Below are 21,508 nucleotides of genomic sequence, written 5' to 3'. Positions count from 1 at the left end.
ATCAAATAAAAGACAGAGAAAAAATAATAAGAAAAATCTACAATTGTATTAATAAATGGAAATAACATAATAAAATCAAGTAAAAAGTTATTAATTAATAGAAATAAAATAAATTAGGAAAAAAGTTAAACCAACTTAAATAATAATAATAAATAAACAAATAAATTCTCCCGATCGAGATGAGTGCGGTGTCAGAGGCGCCAGGCCCGAGTTTACATGGATGGTACAATATAATTTATTGCAGTCGCACCCCACATGCTCAAGGCAGGGAGTGCAATGTCCTCTGCCTTGAATGCATGGGAGGTGGGTTGGCAAGGTGGCAGAGGGGGACTTAAGGGAAGGTGGTGGAGTGGGAAGAGTTATTCGACGTGCAATGGAGGTGAAGGGTATAGCGGTGAAGGCAGGAGCTGCAGAGCGGGAGGGAGGCGAAGCAAACAAGTCTGCGAGCAAGCGTCAGCTCTCAGGTATGTAGATTGGTCCTAGCCTTGTTCAATTCATAAGTTCTGGATGGGTTTTGGGGGAAATTCCATGAGGTGGTGGGAGAGCTACTGGGGAGGAGGGAGAGGCGTGAGGCCACCCCAACGAGGCTTAACCCCGGTAGGGAGGAACCAAGGAAGGCAAGGGGGAGCTTTGGCTCGGCTTTGCGCTACCTTAATTTTGCTTTCAGGCAAAGGTTGGGGCTATGGGATGATGGATATTGAGCGAAGCGTAAAATCCTGCCCTGACCCGAATGACCAACCAGAGGGCATAGGGGTTAATGGGCAAGCCTCGCTTGGGCGATTATGAATAGTTGAGAATGGAAAGGGAGTGTTGTAGGCAGGGAGATGGGATGCAAGCAGGGCGAGATATGGGTTGAGCGAACCTAAGCAAATGGCAATGCATAACCATACAGGAGTAGGTAGAGATCTTGGCTAGCCTGAGAGGCAGAGAGGCAAGCAGAAAGTGGCCAGGACATCGTCGGCAGAGGCAAGGCTTTGCGGGCATGATAGCATTAGAAACACCTGGCTCCAGACGGGGCTGAGAGCCAGTTTATGGCTACATGGGGGTAACCAATTCCCTAATAGTAGCAAGGGCGAGAAGCATGGAAACAAACCAGGGGAACCCTGCTCTCATCCCACTTCCACTGGCCACCTATGGGCACATCGATATTGATGCTTCCAAGTAACTGACATCCTTTAAAAATCCCATGTGGACCTATGAATTATGTCCACATAACCTCCAAAGTGAAGCAAGGTTACACCCTTTCATAATTTCAGAATTAAAACTAATTAAATCCCTGTTCACTTAACTTAATAAACCCCCATCAAATTATCATAACCCAAAACAATAGAAAACCTGACTATACACCCGATCAATGAAAAACAAAGACATAACCTGTCAATGAGCCCGGTCCCACTTCGATCGAATCCGACCAAATCTCAAATAGATTTAACCGACGTTGATAACATATTGGGTCCGACTTTTCCACTAACTTTGACCACTCTTACAGAGCCAATAAGGAATATAAATCCTTGATGTATAGATTTTTGGGTTCGTTTTTTAAATTAAAGTTCGATCACTCTATGACATGATATCCATTGGATATAAGAGGCCATCAAATCTATGGTTTGTGGGACTTCAACTAGCACATGATTTAAAAGCGAGCTTAACCCCTGCAATCAACTATGACCTAAGAGTTTGAATATGAGATCGACGGCTAGGAGCGAGTGCGGGGCTTCAGCCACGATCAAGAAATCCGTACACTCCTACCCCCGCAATTGTTGATCACCGTCGGATCTACTAGCCAACGGACGGTCCTGACTTATTTTGGGGTTTCTTCACAAATTATCAGTCAACTCAGTCTTTTGATGTTTCGGGTCTATTTCCTGTATTAAACTGCATGCACATTCATTAGAGAACACTTATGATCTTCTCACAAATAGATCATCATTGATCAAACCTGTGATCAATGATGATTCATTCCTTCATTCAATATCTGTCTGCTAATCTGGTAGGGATAATCCACATCAACCAGTTTTCTGTGTTATATACAAAACACACACTCTTATCCTATATTCTGAGCATCAACGAACACAGTAATTCTCAGATCCTCAATCCAGAGACTAAAAGTTATAAACACACTCAATACTAAATTACACAAAGAAATACACAATCCACATTGTATTCATATTGATAAATATTTACAGAAGAAATAGTCGCACTCGACTGTTTCAGTTCTGCCCTTACTCATCCATCCTATCTTTCCATTTGAACCTAACCCCCTCCCCTCATTCTAAAAGATTACAATTTATACAAAACGCAGATTCATGAACCCATTTAGTTCAGATCTATAAATCTCTCATTCTTCCTTAAAGAATCTCTTCACTCCACTCTTTTCTCAAAAAAATGCTAATAAACTTTCAAATCCCTCATATCCTATTCAAACTAGATAATCTAATTTCTTGGCCTGATCTCCACGCAGGGAGGATCAATCAGCTACTTATACCCATTTCTGCTTAGATTTTTACAACAAATAAAACACTCTCATACATTTAAATTATTAAAATTAATTAATCTCTTGTCTTCCAACCCTTTGTTAGCCACAACATGTGATCATACCATCACACTGACTAGGTCTAAATGCTCCTGCATCAAACTCTCAAAGTTTTTTCATGACCTCCTTGTCATGTGTTTCTTCTGTTGATCATCCAGTATGCCAAACTTTACTTTGTAACTGGTTATCACTTTCATCATGCTGTTGATTCATTTCTTCTACCACCGTCACTTCTGTTCTTCCAGGATTCCAAATCTTATGTTGTTGTTGTCCACTTTCCTTGCTAATACAAATTTATTTTGTTAATTTCTCTTCCTTGTTGTCTTTCTTCTTAACTGACTTCATCTTCCACACTTTCTCAACTTCCTCTTTACAGTTTTTTCTTAGCTGAACTCCACTGACATCTGTCTGATGTACATCCTCCCTTACCATAGAAATTATGAAATTTCTGTCCAGTTCTTCTTCACCTCTGTCATTTACAAACTGTTGCTTGTACTCTACAGCTTCCCTTTCATTATCATTAAAGATAATCTTTCCCTTTATCTTATCAGGTTCATCTAATAACTTTTCAAGTAATTTTAATCTTCCCTCATCTCCAATAAGCATATCATTTGCATATGACTCCTCTTTCCTATATAAAACTGAATTTCTGCGACAATTATCAGATTTATAGTTACTATGGATTTCTGTCTCCACAAATAACTCTGCCATCAAGTCCTTATACTGATCCTCTGCAAAATTTATAAAACTATCAATAAATTTCATTTGAGCACTTTCCTGTTCATTACAAAATATTCCATGTTTGGACACAAAAATGCCATTCAACAATTCAAGAATTAAAATCTCCTGAAATATATCATTGTGAAGTATCCTTTCACTAGTGATCCACAAAAACAAAATTCTGGTTTTCTAAAGCTTCTTCATGGTTTACAGATTCATAAAAATAATCCACTTTAAAATCATAGAATTCCTGAACTTATGTATTTGTCAACATCATCATGCATTGCTTCACATTTTCCACACTATCTGGATTTTCTACTGAAGATACTTCATTCTGGTTATCATCACAAATTTCCATTTGTTTGTCTTCAACTTCCTTAATCATGACAATTTACCTATGAATACCATCATTCTCAACAATATTAAATACATGCTCAAAATATCCTTCTATTTCAACTATTTCCTCAAACAGTTTCACTTCTTCATCGACATGCATAAGCACATTGTCCAATTGTTGTCCATCACCTGTCAAACCTGAAAATATACACATCACGTCAGTTTCAAAAATACAAGGCTCTTCATATGAACTCTCATTGACCAAACCTTCATGCTCCTTTGAACTATTCGGATAGTTCACTAAGTTATTGAGAAATTCTTCCTCAACATCTTTGATTTCCTTTTCATCAAAGAAAACTTCTAGGACTGCAGCTTCTTGACTTTGCTTAACAATTTCATCATAAGTCTGCATAACATCCCCCTGTCCTTCACAATTTTCTCCAGCACTTAATTTATCCAAATAAGACAACAATGTCTCCTTCTCTTCTATGATAAGACTTTGATCTTTCAAATATTTCCTTGACTTAACTTCTTCAGTTGAGTTCTCTGTGTCAGCTTCGCTTCTCTTCACTTCACAACCCTGCAATGCATTAGCTTCTCTCCCTCTGTCCATTTTCCATTGGTTTTCTATCCATGTTAATATTCCTTCTAACATGATCCAATAAGTTTTCACTAAGAGAAGACACAACCATTTATTCATACCTTTTAATTTTCTCCACCAATCGAAGTCTTGAAAGTCTTCTTGCATCTCCTTTTCTGTTTTTCTTGTCTCTGCCTCTTTCACAGAATCAATTTCATTTGGATGCATACCTACAACTTTACATTCACACAAATAATTAATCCCGAAATTATGAGATTTTCTTGCCTGTGAAGATGCTACCAGCACCTTTCTTTCATGTTAATCTCTATAGATCATCTCTTCATCACTATCATCACTGTCATCACTGTCTCCTTCCACAAGGAGAGGTCCTTTCTCTGGTTCACAAATGTATTCTACTCCTTCATCCTCAACTTTTTGAAGCATTAATTTCTCAGCAAACAATTCTCTGACATGCCACTTAACTCTTTTCCCCACATAAATTCCTCGTTCCAAATCTTCTCTGATTCTTTTATGTACCAACTTATTCAAATGACTGAGTTCTGCCTTCATCTCAGCCAACTCTATGTCCATTTCTTCTTTACTCATTCTTTTGAGTCCAACTGCTTTGGCACTCTTTTTTCTCTATCTGTGACTTTCCTCTGTACCCCTATTATGACTATCAATAATCAATTCCATTTCTTCCTCTGGTGAAAGTTCCTTGTTCACTAGTGAGCTGCAACTAGCCCTTTCTTTCATCTGTTATAAGTCTCCTTCATGCCTCACCAAACTTTTCTGAGTTTAGCCTTTTGGCATCTGTTGGTTCTTTCCTCAAACCTTTCACTAACTAGCAATTCTACCCAACACTCCTCTTGCTGGAATTGTTATCTTTAAGACAACTCTACCCACAATCACAATTGTGGAGTTGCCTCAACAACTTCTACCCAATCACAGCTGGAAGTTGTTCTCAGCTTCTCTTTAACAGTCCTTGCTCTAGGCTGTTGCATCTTCAATTGCTCACTTCCTTCTTTCATTCAGTAATTTCATTTACTGTTGGTACTGTCACCTTTACTCATATGAGAGTTCTTCTTGCTTCATCTTCTTTAGCATAGCTCATGTGCTATGATGCTGATACAATTCATTCTACCTTCCAGAAATTTTGTTGCTTCCATTGATCTGTACAATCTTATCTCAAGATACATCAAAGTACCTTTCAAACCTGCAAATTTTCCTTCAAAGATGTCTTAAAACTAATTCTCATTCCATCAGTTAAATCTTTGCGAAATGATTCATCTGTTCACTATTTCATTTAAACTTCTCCATTCAAAAGACTCCATACAGTCAGCAACTATTCTTCATCTTACGATTAAGATTCAATTTTAATTTCACCTATATTTACAAATTCAGGATACACTACAAATTCCTTCTAATAATCTGTTGTAAGCAAATCCTGTCTTGCTTCTACAAATTCCAAAATTCATTCCTTGTAGTGGTTCTTCTTTCAGATCTATTAAACCCAATCTTTGTTCTTTCAACCATCAATATCATTGTCTTCAACAATACTTTAAGCAATCCTTAATCATTAAAATTTTTCAAATCATTTAAATGATTTCAGTCATAGCAATCCACTCTTCTATTTGACTTTAAATTCAAAACCTTCTACTTCAATTTTGCTTTCAAATCAAACCAATCATTCAATCAATTTACATGGAAATTTCATTTGTTTGAAAGGAAATTTTCACTCCCTTGTTGTTCTCCAAACATCCAAACAAATCTCTCTGCTGACAGAGGATTCACCTTTTCCCTGTTCTGATCTCAGTGTCCTTTGCATTAAATTATTTTGAGCTCTGATTTTGCTTTGATTGTTCTAACATGCAGATATCTCCAATCTTTAACATTACTATACTTCTATGCAAAATCCTTTTATGCTCTGATACAAAAAATTGATGGTACCAGGTAATTGACATCCTTCAAAAATCCCATGTGGACCTATGAGTTATGCCCACATAAACTCCAAAGTGAAGCAAGGTTACACCCTTTCATAAATTCGGAATAAAAACTAACTAAATCCTTGTTCACTTAACTTAATAAACCCCCATCAAATTATCGGAACCCAAAACAATAGAAAACCCGACTATACACCCGATCAACGAAAAATAAAGACATAACTTGTCAATGAGTCTGGTCCCACTTCGACCGTATCCGACCGGATCTCAAATAGATTTAACCTTTTTTGATAACATATCGGGTCTGACTTTTCCACCGACTTTGACCACTCTTATAGAGCTGATAAGGAATATAAATCCTTGATGTATAGATTTTCGGGTCTGTTTTTAAAATTAAAGTTTGATCACTTTATGATGCAATATCCATTGGATATAAGAGGCCATCAAATCTATGGTTTGCGGGACTTCAACTAGCACATGGTTTAAAAACGGGCTTAACCCCCGTAATCAACTGTGACCTAAGAGTCTGAATATGAGATCGACGACTAGGAGCGAGTGCGGGGCTTTAGCCACAATCAAGAAATATGTACACTACTACCCCCACAATTGCTGATCACCATCGGATTTGTCAGCCAATGGACGGTCTTGACTTATTTTGGGGTTTCTTCACAAATTATCAATCAACTATGTCTTTTGATGTTTCGAGTCTGTTTCTTGTATTAAACTGCATGCACATTCATTAGAGAACACTTACGATCTTCTCACAAACAGATAATCATTAATCAAACTTGTGATTAATGATGATTCATTCCTTCATTCAATCTCTATCTGCTAATATGGTAGGGATAATCCACATCAACCAATTTTCTGTGTTATATAGAGAACACATACTCTTATCCTATATTATGAGCATCAACGAACACAATAATTCTTAGATCCTCAATCCAGAGACTAAAAGTTATAAACACACTCAATACTAAATTACACAAAGAAATACAAAATCCACACTATATTCATATTAATAAATATTTACAGAAGAAACAGTCACACTCGACTGTTTTAGTTCTGCCCTCGCTCATCCATCATAATATCTTTCCATCTAAATCTAACCCCCTCACTCATTCTAAAAGATTACAAATTATACAAAATGCGGATTCATGACTCCATTTAGTTCAGAACTAGAAATCTCTCATTCTTGATATGGAATTGATCTAAGACAAACAATTAAGGTATTACAGACTCATGTGCATGGATGTGCCTATGTTATTTTATGCAACGGATCGATAAGATTGCGAAATACATAGGAACTAAAGCAGTTAGAGAAAACATAACAGGCAAACATGTAAACACAACAAGTTTAATAAGGAGTTCACCCAACACTCCTGGACTACGTCTCCCGGTCCAGCCTTCAGTGGTGGCCTATCTATTATGTTTTCAAAAGCAGAGTTTTTTACAACAGTGAGCTCAATTTGAGTCTCACACAATAGATACATTTCAATAGGACTGTACTTGGATCCCCCAAGTCTTTGGAGTACACAGACTCTCCTTATTGAAACTCGACCTCTATTGGTCACCGTAGTATGAGCCCAATCTGAGACTCACACATGACAGGCATATACAGAGGAGTTCGCTTGAACCTCTCAAGCCTTCTCTAGAGCACACAGACTCTCTGACTCTCTCTGTCTCTGTCTAGCTCGATGCTGTCTTTGCTTTTGCAGGTCATCTCGGCTTCTTCTTTCTACTCTCAGCATTCTTCTTCTAACTAACTCTACTCTTTCTTTGTCAGTTCGTGGCTTTAAAGCCAATCTGCTTTCTGACTGTTCGTTTTCGCTTCCCAGCTTTCTAGTTCCCTTGCCTCTATCCGTCTGAATCCCTTCTTTCTGTGTTTACAGTCACTGCATAACGCTTCACAAGGAGGTGGCCACCTATTCTATAATGGATGAGGGTGTCAACTCTTTCGAACATGTTTGAACGGTCGTTATTTCCATTTGCTCTAAGAATGCTAGTGAAACCGAATCTTTTGCCAACTCATTGTCCATGTCGGACTTCAAATCCCATGTGATCTTGCTCTATAACCTCGTCAAATCTAGTCACCCATCGGGACGCATCCCCGCCGTTGATCTGGGCCCCCCAAATCCTACAGTTGTCGCTCATATCGGGCGGTTGAGTAGCTCGATGGTTACTCGCCCGATGTGAGCAGTTTTCTCTCTCTTTCGCTGGACTCATGGCAATCGATGTGTGGCATTGGGCGGGACTTGGTTGAAACCACTTACCGCCTCGAGCCCTTCCGATATCCTGCCAGTTTTGTGGAATCCCGCCCCTGATGGAACCAAAACATTTACTTTTCCGCATTTCATAGTATTTCGGGTCCGGGTGCTCAGGGCTTCTCTTCACTGAGAAGTTTTCCCTGTGATCGCATATCGGAAACTACCTCCATTGCTCCAAATTCATCCCTGCAATTTCTGGTTGGTGCCAATGCGGATTACCATGGTTCGTCGCTCTGCGCGCTAGATTGACAGCCTTTGTTGATCCATACTAATCGCCATTCGCAAATGTCGTGAGGATTCCTCCGATAAGATTGATCTTTTAAGGCTTTAAATTTTTGGCATGGTTTTAAAGAGTTTATTAAACTTAGAGAGTGTTCTAAGATCCAATTCGAATCACAGCCTTCCCACTGAAAAAGCTTTTGGACCACCAAAAATTCGGTTTTTTTAAGCATCAATTAAATTAGGATACAGTTTCCTTACTTGCTCAATTCCTGTCCATCTTGCACTGCTTGGTTTCGAACCTTTGAGTCCAATCCCGAGGTACTCAACATCCCCTCTACGAATAGTTCTCACCTTATTGTCCAGAACTATATCTTCCTGCAACTCATTGAGATATTCAGGCAACAGATCATCAATAGAAAGCAACCGACTCTACTCTTCGGGATCTTCGATCAATGAAGGTTCAAACGGTCTCAAGCTTTCTGCATTAACTACTGAATAGATATGCACGTAAGCTGGCAAATCAAGGCGAAAAGTATTCTCACCAATTTTCTCAAGTATCTTGAAAGGTCCATACCTTATTGGCTTCAGCTTCTTGCCTTCACCTTGCATTCTGTCCTTGCTGATATATAGCTAGACTTGATCACCAACGTGAAAACTATGCTTAATCTGATGCTTATCATGCCTTTCCTTGTACTTGGCTTGGCTCTTTTCCAGTTGTTCCTGTACCGCCTGGTGAATCTCTTAGATTTGTTCAATGAACTTGCTCGCCTTGTCCACATCACTATGTCCATCAACCTCTATGTCTTCACCAAAGACAAAATCCAAGGGAGACCTTGGTATGAAACCAAAATAGGTGTCAAAAGGAGATCTCTGTGTAGAAGAATGTTTAGCACGGTTGTAATCATGTTGCACATAACACAAATGTTCATCCTAAAGCTTGGGATGCTTGTTGCAATAGCCTCTGAGCAACTGGATCACTGTCCTATTGACCACCTCTGTTTGGCCATCTGTTTGCGGATGAAAAGTTGTGCTCTTCTTCAGTCTGGTGTCCATCAATTCCCACAGACTCAACCAAAATTTCCCAACAAATCGGGTATCTTGATCGGATACAATGGAAGTGGGTAATCCAAAATGAACCCATACATGCTGAAAGAACAACTTTTTTGTTTGTTCAGCTGTAATCTGTTTGTTACAAGGTATTAAAATACACATTTTGCTGAACCTATCCACAATAACATATAAATAGTCATGACCTTTTCTAGATTTAGGCAGTCCCCCAACAAAGTCCATGGAAATACTTTCCCAAGGATGAGAAGGAACTGGTAATGGAGTGTACAAGCCTAGTTTTCTATTGTTGGGCTTGCTTTTAGCACACATAGTACACCCTCTTACATATCTAGAAACTGTCTCATTCATTTTTGGCCAATAACAAAATCTTTGCAGTTGTGCAACTGTTTTACTTACACCAAACTGACCTAATATTAGAGAAGTGTGTGCTTCTTGAATTATCTTTACTCTTTCGGTTTAAGGAATGCATAACTTTCCAAAATGATGCAAGAGTTGGTCCTTAACATGATAATCCAATTCTTCTACTTGTTTGCCATGACTTAAAGTTGCATATACATCTTTATAATCTATATCTTGAGCATATTGTTCAATGTAGCTTTCATGCAATACTGAACTATGCTTAAGTATAGTAGATGCATTTATGATTGGTCTGGACAACCTATCTGCAACTTTATTGTGTATGCCCTTTTTATATCTGATGACAAGATGAAACTGTTGTAGAAAACCCATCCACCTATAGTGTCTTGATTGCTGCAACTTAGTTTGTGAGTGCAAATATTGAAGTGGTTGATGATCAGTATGTGTAACTGTGTCTTTGCCCATTAGGTAATGTTTCCAATTTTTCACACTCTGTATAATGCATACAATTCTTTATCATATGTGTGATAATTAACTACTATAGAATTAAATGTCTCAGAATGATAACATATGGGTTTACCATGCTGCATCAACACTGCTCCCATGGCATAGTCACTGGCATATGTTTCATTCTCAATGGGTCTTTGAAGATCGGGCAGTGCTAGTACTGGTGCTGTACTAATATTTTCTTTTAGGTGTCAAAGGCTTTCGCTATTTTCCTCCCCACTGAAACACCTTGTTCAATCATGTTAAAGCATGTAAGGGAGCTGCAATCAAGGAGAAGTTAGAAATAAACTTTCTCCAATACTGTGCTGCTCCTAGGAAGCTTCTAACTTTTGTAGCAGATTTGGGTTTAGGCCAGTTTACAATGACTGCAACCTTAGAGGGATCTATCTTCAATTCACCACCCCCTACAATATGACCCAAATAATTCAAAGATGTTTTGCCAAATTCACATTTTGATAGCTTAACACAAAGATTTTCTCTTTTCAAAACATCTAGAGTCTGCTTTACATGCTTCAAATGTTCTTCCCATGTTTTACTAAATATAAGAATGCCATCTAAATATACAATGACAAAATCATCAATAAAAGGCTTGAGTACATCATTCATTACTCTCATGAAAGTAGCAGGAGCATTAGTTAAGCCAAAAGGCATAACCAACCACTCATACAATCCTTGCTTTGTTTTGAAAGAAGTCTTCCATGCATCTTGCTCTACAACTCTGACTTGATGGTAGCCACTATGCAAGTCCAACTTGGAAAAGTAAACAACTTCTTTCAACTAATATAATAGATCATCTATGCGAGGAAGGGGATAACGATTTTTGATCGTTTCTTATTTAGTGCTCGGTAATCAATGCACATTCTCCATGAGCCATATTTCTTTCTCACCAAGACAATTGGAGACCCACAAGGTGATGTGGTAGGTCTTATGAACCCTTTCTCGAGCAGCTCCTGTACCTGCTTCTTTATTTTTGCATTCTCTAAAGCGGACAACTTGTACATTCTGATGTTAGGCAATGGAGCATCTTGCTGCAAATTAATATCATGTACTATTTCCTTTTTGGGTGGCAGACTGTTACACAGTAATTTGTCACCATCCCTGTTACTCCTCTTGTCATACCTTGGAGGACTCATTCCGGGAGTTATAAGAAGTGACAAAGTCTAAAAACACTTGCATTATGTTCCCCTGAGTATGTACTTCATGTTCCCTGAAGACACCTCCTCCAGATTATCCCTGAAAAATGCTCTTTTTCCATTGGCGCAAGTCCACAGTGTCTTACCCGCGCCAATCATGGAGATCCTCAAAAGAGGGCGCGACCATTGGCGCTCTGTCTTAGAGCAGCAGTCGCGCCAACCAAGTTTGGTCATGCTTTTTGCCTTAAAGCACGTCCGGCTGTTGTTTCCTTCATTACATGGAGCTTTTTTGAGGATAAAAAATCAGTCTTATGTCGAGCTCTATCCTATCTCCATCTTTAATGGCTTTTGGGGATAATGCTAATCCACAATAGGTGTCCCGGTTCATCGTATCCTCCTTCCTTCTTCATCTATATAAGATTGTCCTTATGCATTGACAAGCTAGTGATAGTCATTAGTCATGGAGTGCTAGATGTTGAGTTCTTGAGTTCTTGGAGTAATGTTAGTGAATGCTAGAGAGGTTATGCTGCCGGAGAGGAGATGCATTGCAAGACACATATAGTTACTCGCCCAGCCAGGAGAGGTTCGACGTCAGAACCATGGTTGTAACTTTTCCTGTTTATTATTAATTAATGAGCGACTGCTATTATAGTTCCAATCTCATTGTCTATTATGGTGATGTGTTGATTTATTTCCTTTATGACTGAAATATAGTTATGCCTTGGTAGCTTTTATGTTGGTATCTGTCTCTTCCTTTGCATGTGCAGGTGGTCATTTATGATCTGCTGGAGCGAGGGAGCGGGAATATCAACTCTGCTTCAATCACAGCGTTGGACTCCAGGTTGGTCTTCTTGATTCACCTTTGATGCATAACTAGGAACTTGCGTAGCAGCATGGTTTGATTGTGGCTAGTTCTGTTTTAGGCTAGTGGGATCGCCTCTGTCCGCAGAGGGGATTTACCTACCCAACAATTTGGCGACTCCGCTGGGGAGAAGCTATTTGATTTTTGTCTTGCATGTTAATTTTCTTCTGCTTGCTTGAGTGAATGAGCTTTCTGAGTCAGTTTTGAGTTTATTCTTTACTGTTTGACCCATCTGAGCACTGTCAGCCCGACCTGAGGTCGTATCATTTATTTTTCTAGCTGGCAAGCTTCATTGGCGCGGTTATTACTCTGACAGTCGCGCCAGTTGGCGCATGTTGCTCAAAAGCAACTCGCGCCAATCCTGTGGTAGCGCAAGTTTCAGGCTGACAGTCGCGCCAGCCCTGTAAATTTTGCCTGTGTGTGGGTGGAAAGCTCTTTCAGTCTCTTTTTATATCTCTTACAGCCTCTGGAAGTGTGTTGAACCTCTGCTTGACTGGTTTTAGCCTTTATCCTTCAGCTGTTTGCTCATTTCTATTGATTTTCGTCTCAGCCCTAGAACATCTAGTGACTTTGCATGTCTAGCCTTCTGTGGGAAGTTTCGGTCTTTTGATTATCCAGTCAGCTTGTTGGTTGTGTTCTGCACCTATCCAGTGATTTGTTAAAGCTTGATCTTCTATACTCTGAGTGCTTCACTTCTAGCCTCTTTGGATTTCACTTAATTTCATTCGAACTTAGAGTACATGGTTCAGTGAAAGTCTTTGTGTTTCTCCTTGCTTGCATGGTTCATTTTTGTGTTTCAGAATTGGTTCTATTTCATTGACTGAACTTGGATTGTGCATATCTCTTAAGGTTTGTTTAAATGCATCATGCCATCTTAAAGGAAAGAAAAACAAAAAAATCTTTTGCATCATATTAGTTAGCATTTATTGTTATTTGTTGCTATTAAAAAGAAAAAGAAAAAATTTCATTTCTTGTTATTAGCTGCATTAGGATCTTTGTTGTTTGTTGAGTGATCATTTCGTTTGTGAAAAGACATCAACCCTCCTGTAGATAGAATTCATCGAATCAAATGGTATAATTTTGGCATATAGTTTGCATTTAAGAAGTTTTTGAGATATCACATACGGTAGGACCAAAAAACTGAAACATAATCGAAGATAAACTTTAAAATGAACTCAATGAACATAACAACACATTGGAACATAACGCAAATACTCTAGAGGTCTAGGTTAGAGACGTGTTCCGACGTCTTTAAACTTGGTAGTTTATCGTCGAGTGGTTGGGTGATTCCTCCACGGTGAAACGATAGGTGCCAATACGGACTGTGCTCCCACGTACCGTCGAGTATATATTGGGAGACCCCTATAGGAATAAAGCCTTTATCCATAGGAAGCCGTGTCAGCCGCCCTACGATTCGCAATGCAGTGAACACAACATTCACGAAGATTGACCACCCGTACCCTAAAAAGTATTCTGTGGTTTTGCGAAAAGTTTGGCACACCCTCTACCTAGAATTCCAGAGCAGTCACTTTTGATCCTTTTCGGACTCCCTAAATGAAAAGGTGCTTGTGAGCGTCTTGTCACTTCGTGCTCATTAAATATTCGAAGGAGACTAGAGTCATCTTTTATCCTTTTCTCGACTCTTAAAAAATGAAAAGGTTAAGTTCAGTGTCTTAAAATTTATTGGCCACGATAACATTTACCCAATTAGATTTTGTTTGCGTTAGCCTGACTAGGATTATTTCTCGTTCAATGGCAGCCTTCCCGGCGCCCACCGGCCAAGGTGTTCCTCCTGATGGGAACCCTCGTCCATTTCCTTCTGTTGGAAATGTCGGTGTTCAGTATATCGCAACATTGTCTTTGCCTGGGTTGACCATCGGTTTACCCGTATGGTTGTTTTCAAACTCGGTGGTCTCAAGTGTGATGACTCCTGTTCCGCCACCACCTCCTCCACCCGAACAACACCATGTTGATTCTAAGGTGGACCCCTTCCCTTCTTCGCCCATTGCTGCGTCCTCATCTTCTACTTCGCCTGGTGAAACCGTGAATTTCAGTAACCAGGTGGCTAAGAAGAAGAAGAAGAAGACCAAAAAGAAGAAGTCTCCTAAGGGAAGGGTCGCATCTACCACGAAAATATCTGAAGTGGAACCACCTTCTGCTCCTCCGCGGAAGGCTAAGTCTCCTTGTCGATTATGCAAGGAGGACCATTTTCTTTCTGATTGTCCTGGTATTCCCAGGATCCTAGATATATGGTCCCGTGACCCGACTCGCCCCTTGTCGTCGCAGATCGACGATACCTTACTAGTTGGTAAGAGAAAAGGGAGGGTTCGTTTCCCTTGTCGACTTTGTGAAGGTAATCATCTCCTTCGCCTTTGTCCACTTGTGGATGAAGCTTCCCGTCTTCTGGCAAGTCTGTCGGCTCCCTTACCCCAACTACCCGCTGGATATCAGCGCCTTTTTGCAACTGCAGATCATCTCTCCACTAACCAAGTGATCAAACATGATTCCTCTTTGGTCCAACTCTCTCTTCCTGAACCTACCTGTGCTCCGCCTGCTCCAGACCAGTCCCTGGTCGGAACGAGTGTTGATTTATATTCATCATCTACACACCACTCTATCATCAAAGATGAACTACCTGAGTCCAAACCAAACGAAAGTCCACAGTCCCAGATTACAGTTGACCCGGTCTTTCAAAAGGTCCAGCTTACAAGTGACCCGGTTTTGCCTACAGAAGTTCCATCCTTAGATGATCCTACACCTGAATCTAAACCAGACAAAAGTCAAAAGGTCCGGCTTACAAGTGACCCGGTTTTGCCTTCAGAAGTTACCTCCTCAGATGATGTTATCACTGCCAAGAATGAAGATCCCACCGTCCAAATTCTATTTATCAACATAGACTCTAATGATCAAGTGAGCATCCCTCTCATTCCTTCGCACCAGGAAGAAATTCCATCAGAATCATATCCGGCTGTCTATCCAGTCCCACCTCCAAGCAACCTAGTTGTTTCCTTCAATTGGGATCAACTAGTCAATCCTCGATTACCAGCCTCCATACCATTTCGAATTATAGTCCAAGTCTACCGCATGGTTATGGCTGGTACAATTATTGATGAGGGATCTCCTGTGAGTATCCTTTCTTCAACAGCTTGGGAAGCACTTGGTTCCCCACTGCTTCTGCCTGAGATGAGAAACCTTACAGGTTTCCATCGAGAAATCACTCGACCTTTGGGAGTTCTTCCCAATGTACCTATCACGTTAGAAGGGAAGACTATTCAAATGGGAGTCATGGTAGTCCAAGGTCCGTTAGATTACAATTTACTCCTTGGACGAGACTATATTTATCGCATACGTGCCATTGTGTCCTCACTCTTCAGAGTGATGTGTTTTCCGCATGAAGGAAGGACAATCAAAGTCGTAGACCAACTTTCATTCCCCGGTTCACACTTCACATATAGTCATCTACCATTCCTAAATGGTCTTATTTCCACAGGAAATGCCCCAGCCTCCACTCCGTCATTCTGATGACGGCAGCTGGCCCCCGGAGGCATGCATCCTCCTTCAAAATCGAGTCTTTCCAAGTAAACCTTCATTCCATCCACTCCGTGAATGCCATGAAGCTTGGGGGGCATGTATCTCGATTTTGCATTATCATGCTGGGGGCATGCAACAATTTTTTTTTTTAACAAGCAAAGTTCTCCATGGTTCAAGCTTGTGTAAAAATGAACCCATACCTGATTTACATCCCGTGATTGCCTTTTATCTGCTAAATTCTGCTAGATGAGCCTTGGTTGTTTCATTCCATCGCCACCATCTCTTTGGCCGATCATATGCTTTCACTTGGTTGTTTTTCCTTTCCTGAGGAACCGTAGCAATGAGTGGTTTTATTAGCCAACCTCTTAACCTTTACATGTTTCGAGTAAGTTCCACCATTACCGGAACCAGTTGCTATCCTTTATACCATTCGTTCCTTCAGGACGAGTTGCCTTTACGCTCTTTTCTGACTCGTAAAATATGAAAAGATTGCCGAGTATTTTTCCCTTTTTGACTCGTTAAAGAAAATAAAAATGGAGGTCCGCTTTCAGCTCTTTTCTGACCATTTAAAGAGGAAAAGATTGCTGAGTCGCTCCTCTTGACTCGATAAATGGTAATAAGGGGCGGTCGTTTTAAGTTCTTTTTGTCGACCGTTAAAACATAAAAAGATTACCAGGTTTTTGTCGTTTCAAACTCGTTAATGGTTACGAAATGACGTGGTTTTGACCACTTTTTTACTTTTTCAGGTCGAAATCACTAATTATGAAAAGTACTCCTCGATCGTAATGATCGGGTGGTTCTTTCAGGTATTATTTTATACTTTTTCGGGCCCGAGAGACACAACTTTACGAAAAAGGACATCCCTGGAGTTTCCTTTTCTGTTGTCTTTTCAAACTCTCTAAACATGAAAAGACGCCGAGTTCTTCCTTTGTCAGACTCGTTAAAACTTAATGACATCGGATTTTGTCACAACACAAGCATATGCTATCCCCATCAAGCTTGTTAAAAATAACTGGGGTACTCGCCAGAAATGGCGGGGGGGGGGGAAAGAAAATTTTTGAATCATAATTATTACCATAACGGCAGTATGTCGCTCTTGAACATGGCACTTTTGCTTTCGTGTCCAGGGTGGGGATATCTCATCTCATATTTTTCACTTGCTTCCATGGACTTGGGTACCTTATTTGACCTCTCATCCACTCATTGCCTCGTCATCATGACCTTTGATACATTGATGTCAAATACTGCCAATTCCGTTAATGTGCCGCCGATATGTTCAAGAGAAGTTGACCTCTGCAAAGAAACAACCTCCCTCTGATAGTTCGCACAATCTTGATTCACAACATTATCTCTGTCTCGTGTCGATGATGTGGGAAACATTATGGCTCACCTTCGATCAAGGTCACTTCCTGTCGACTTCAACTCATTATCCAGGAAGTTGATCTAGAGACTCTTTTCCGGTGCCTTGGAACCTGCATGCCTCAATGGCAGGTTCTTCGTGTTCGATGTGAGGTCTTCATCATTGGCCTCCGATCGAATGATTCTACGGGCGTTCAACTTCAGATCATTAATTCACGCGCTGTAGATTGTACCTATAGTACCTTGAGGGCCATTGTCATTATTGGTGGTACCTCTCGCGTCTGTTAACAGTTTCCACTATTGACTGGTAATCATACGATGTTCATACATGTTCGACTTCAGCTCATATATTCACATGCTTGAACTTGTACTCTTGTTCGGGTCGAGATGGAGCGCAAGACCCTGGATTGTGTCTGTTGTAATCCAGGCGTGATTCTTGATACTTGACTCATTCACTGGATGGCTGCGACCATGCCTGAGTCAATTCATTGATCCTAACCAGATGGCTGCGTCCATACTATGGATCTAGATTATTTATGTACTCTCTTATGGATGGCTGCGACCATACCACGTACATCATGTAATTGAACTATTAGTCATGTCTCTTAATACAGATCCTCAGCAGCAGTAACTATATGTGTTCTTGTGTGTTCTTGTAAATCATTTCACCCCTCTCCACCTCTCGGACTTCATGCTTTAGGGGGCATCTGTTACACAGTAATTTGTCACCATCCCTGTTACTCCTCTTGTCATACCTTGGAGGACTCATTCCGGGAGTTATAAGAAGTGACAAAGTCTAAAAACACTTGCATTATGTTCCCCTGAGTATGTACTTCATGTTCCCTGAAGACACCTCCTCCAGATTATCCCTGAAAAATGCTCTTTTTCCATTGGCGCAAGTCCACAGTGTCTTACCCGCGCCAATCATGGAGATCCTCAAAAGAGGGCGCGACCATTGGCGCTCTGTCTTAGAGCAGCAGTCGCGCCAACCAAGTTTGGTCATGCTTTTTGCCTTAACGCACGTCCGGCTGTTGTTTCCTTCATTACATGGAGCTTTTTTGAGGATAAAAAATCAGTCTTATGTCGAGCTCTATCCTATCTCCATCTTTAATGGCTTTTGGGGATAATGCTAATCCGCAATAGGTGTCCCGGTTCATCGTATCCTCCTTCCTTCTTCATCTATATAAGCTTGTCCTTATGCATTGACAAGCTAGTGATAGTCATTAGTCATGGAGTGCTAGATGTTGAGTTCTTGAGTTCTTGGAGTAATGTTAGTGAATGCTAGAGAGGTTATGCTGCCGGAGAGGAGATGCATTTCAAGACACATATAGTTACTCGCCCAGCCAGGAGAGGTTCGACGTCAGAACCATGGTTGTAACTTTTCCTGTTTATTATTAATTAATGAGTGACTGCTATTATAGTTCCAATCTCATTGTCTATTATGGTGATGTGTTGATTTATTTCCTTTCTGACTGAAATATAGTTATGCCTTGGTAGCTTTTATGTTGGTATCTGTCTCTTCCTTTGCATGTGCAGGTGGTTGTTTATGATCTGCTGGAGCGAGGGAGCGGGAATATCAACTCTGCTTCAATCACAGCGTTGGACTCCAGGTTGGTCTTCTTGATTCACCTTTGTTGCATAACTAGGAACTTGCGTAGCAGCGTGGTTTGATTGTGGCTAGTTCTGTTTTAGGCTAGTGGGATCGCCTCTGTCCGCAGAGGGGATTTACCTACCCAACACAGACCTTTAGGTTCTTGAAATAGTATATCATATTTTGAAACAACTTTTTCTAAATCAGCTTGTTGTTTAGCATTACAGCCTTCAAATACATTGGTTTTATCAGGTTTCCTTTCCTTTACAACCATCAGTAAAAATTGCTTGCATGAATTTACAATTCTTTTCATCTACCCTAAGTTTATGAGAGTGTAATTATTCTTGAGTTTATGAGCTCTTACAGTATATTCAATTCCATCTTTAACGAGTTGATACTTGTTTTCAGCTCTATAGAAAATGGCTTTTCTATCATACAAGTAAGGAATTCCTAAAACAATTCCACATATATCCAAGGGAACAATATCTAACTCAACCTCATCTACAAATGCTGACCCAAAAGAAAACCTAAGTTTACATTGTCTAGTCACTTGTAGCTTTGCTTTATCACATAACCAACCTAATGGATATGGCTTTTTGTGAGGTGTGGTTAGTAATCCCAGTTTCTTTACAATTGCTTTAGAAATTAAGTTTACTTGTGAGCCACTATCAAACAAAGTATCAATCTTTTGATGCTTGGAAATAACTCTAATATGAAAAATCTCATGTCTTTTCCTCTCATTTTCTTCGTTATCAATAGATTGTGTAGAATTACTAGTAGATGCTTCAGAATTTTTACCTTTTATACCTGTGGCTGTGATTGTTGTTTCATCCCCTGAGTCTGACCCCAAATCCTTCTGAATAGCTGCAACAGTCTTCTTCTTTTTGCCATCGTACTTCTTGGGTTTCAGCTCCAGATGCAGAATCCAACAGTGTTCATCATCATGCCCATCCTTCTTGCAATGAGTGCATGAAGGTTTGGTCCTTTGTACAACATTTGCCTTCCTCTCTTTCCATTTCTGTTTTCTCTTTTCCTTTTTCTTGTTTGCAATGGGTTTTGATGTTCCCCCAACTTTTGGGTTCACATTCTTACCTCTAGCCTCTAGATGTGTAGCCTGAACAGATACCTCATCTATGCTAGTGGGATTAAACATGAGAATGGTATGTCTTAAATAACTATGTAGACCACCTATATACTTCAGCAAAGTTTCAGGTGAGTCTAAAGAAATGCCTAGAATCAAAGCTCTTTTCCTAAATTCTTGGGTGTAACTTTGTACACTTTTCCCTTTCAATTGGCAAAGAGTTTGCCAACTCATCATAGCTTGCTGCATATAAACTAATGGATAGAATTGTTTTTAATTGCAGAAACAAATTCATTCCAGGTAGAAAGAATTTTACCACGCTTCTTTAAATCAGCTTGTGTCCTGCCTTCCCACCATACCAGGTTGATGCCTCCAAGGCGTAGGCTAGCCAGCTGAATCTTTCTCCTTTCTGAATCGATGTTCTACACTCTGCAATATACATCAATTTGTCTAATCCAGTTATCTAGCTTTTCTGCATTCAATTCTCTGTCATAAACTATAAAATCAAACTTCACATCTAATTTAATCAAAGAAGATTTCTTCTTTTTCTTTTTAGGGCTTTCTTTGTGTGAGGAAGATGATGATGGGGGAGATGGTGGAGAGGGCTTCTTTTCTTTTCCTTTGCCTTCTGGGTGGGCAACTAGAAGAGGTTCTTCTACTCCTTTATCTTGTTTGGAGGTTGATGACTCTTCACCTCTACCTTTCTTAAATTCTCTATACATTTCTTCTACCATGGCTCTCATGGTCATGAAACTGTCCATGAACTGGGAGTCTGATTCCAAGGGACTTTCTTCTGACATTTTCCTCTTAGGATAGACTCTTCCGATTTCTGGGTTAGCTTCGACCAACTCTCCTTCTCCTAATTTAAGCTTTGATCTAGTTATCATTCAACAAAAGAATCTAGCACAAGCTTGTCTAACCTTAGTAACCTAGAGCTCTGATACCACTTGATCTGGAATTGATCTAAGACAAACAATTAAGGTATTACAGACTCATGTGCATGGATGTGCCTATGTTATGCAATGGATCGATAAGATTGCGAAATACACAGGCACTGAAGTAGTTAAAGAAAACATAATAGGCAAACATGTAAACACAACAAGTTTAATAAGGAGTTCACCCAACACTCCTGGGCTACGTCTCTCGGTCCAGCCTTCAGTGGTGGCCTCTCTATTATGTTTTCAAAAGCAGAGTTTTTTACAACAGTGAGCTCAATTTGAGTCTCACACAGCAGATACAATTCAATAGGACTGTACTTGGATCCCCCAAGTCTTTGGAGTACACAGACTCTCCTTACTGAAAATCGACCTCTATTGGTCACCGTAGTATGAGCCCAATCTGAGACTCACACATGATAGGCATATACAGAGGAGTTCACTTGAACCTCTCAAGCCTTCCTTGGAGCACACAGACTCTCT

This window comes from Pinus tabuliformis, chromosome 7 (assembly GCF_031772625.1).
Source record: "Pinus tabuliformis cultivar Carrire ecotype Pingquan chromosome 7, CPIR1, whole genome shotgun sequence".
Lineage (NCBI taxonomy): Eukaryota > Viridiplantae > Streptophyta > Pinopsida > Pinales > Pinaceae > Pinus > Pinus tabuliformis.
Note: the sequence above shows the minus strand (reverse complement) of the source record.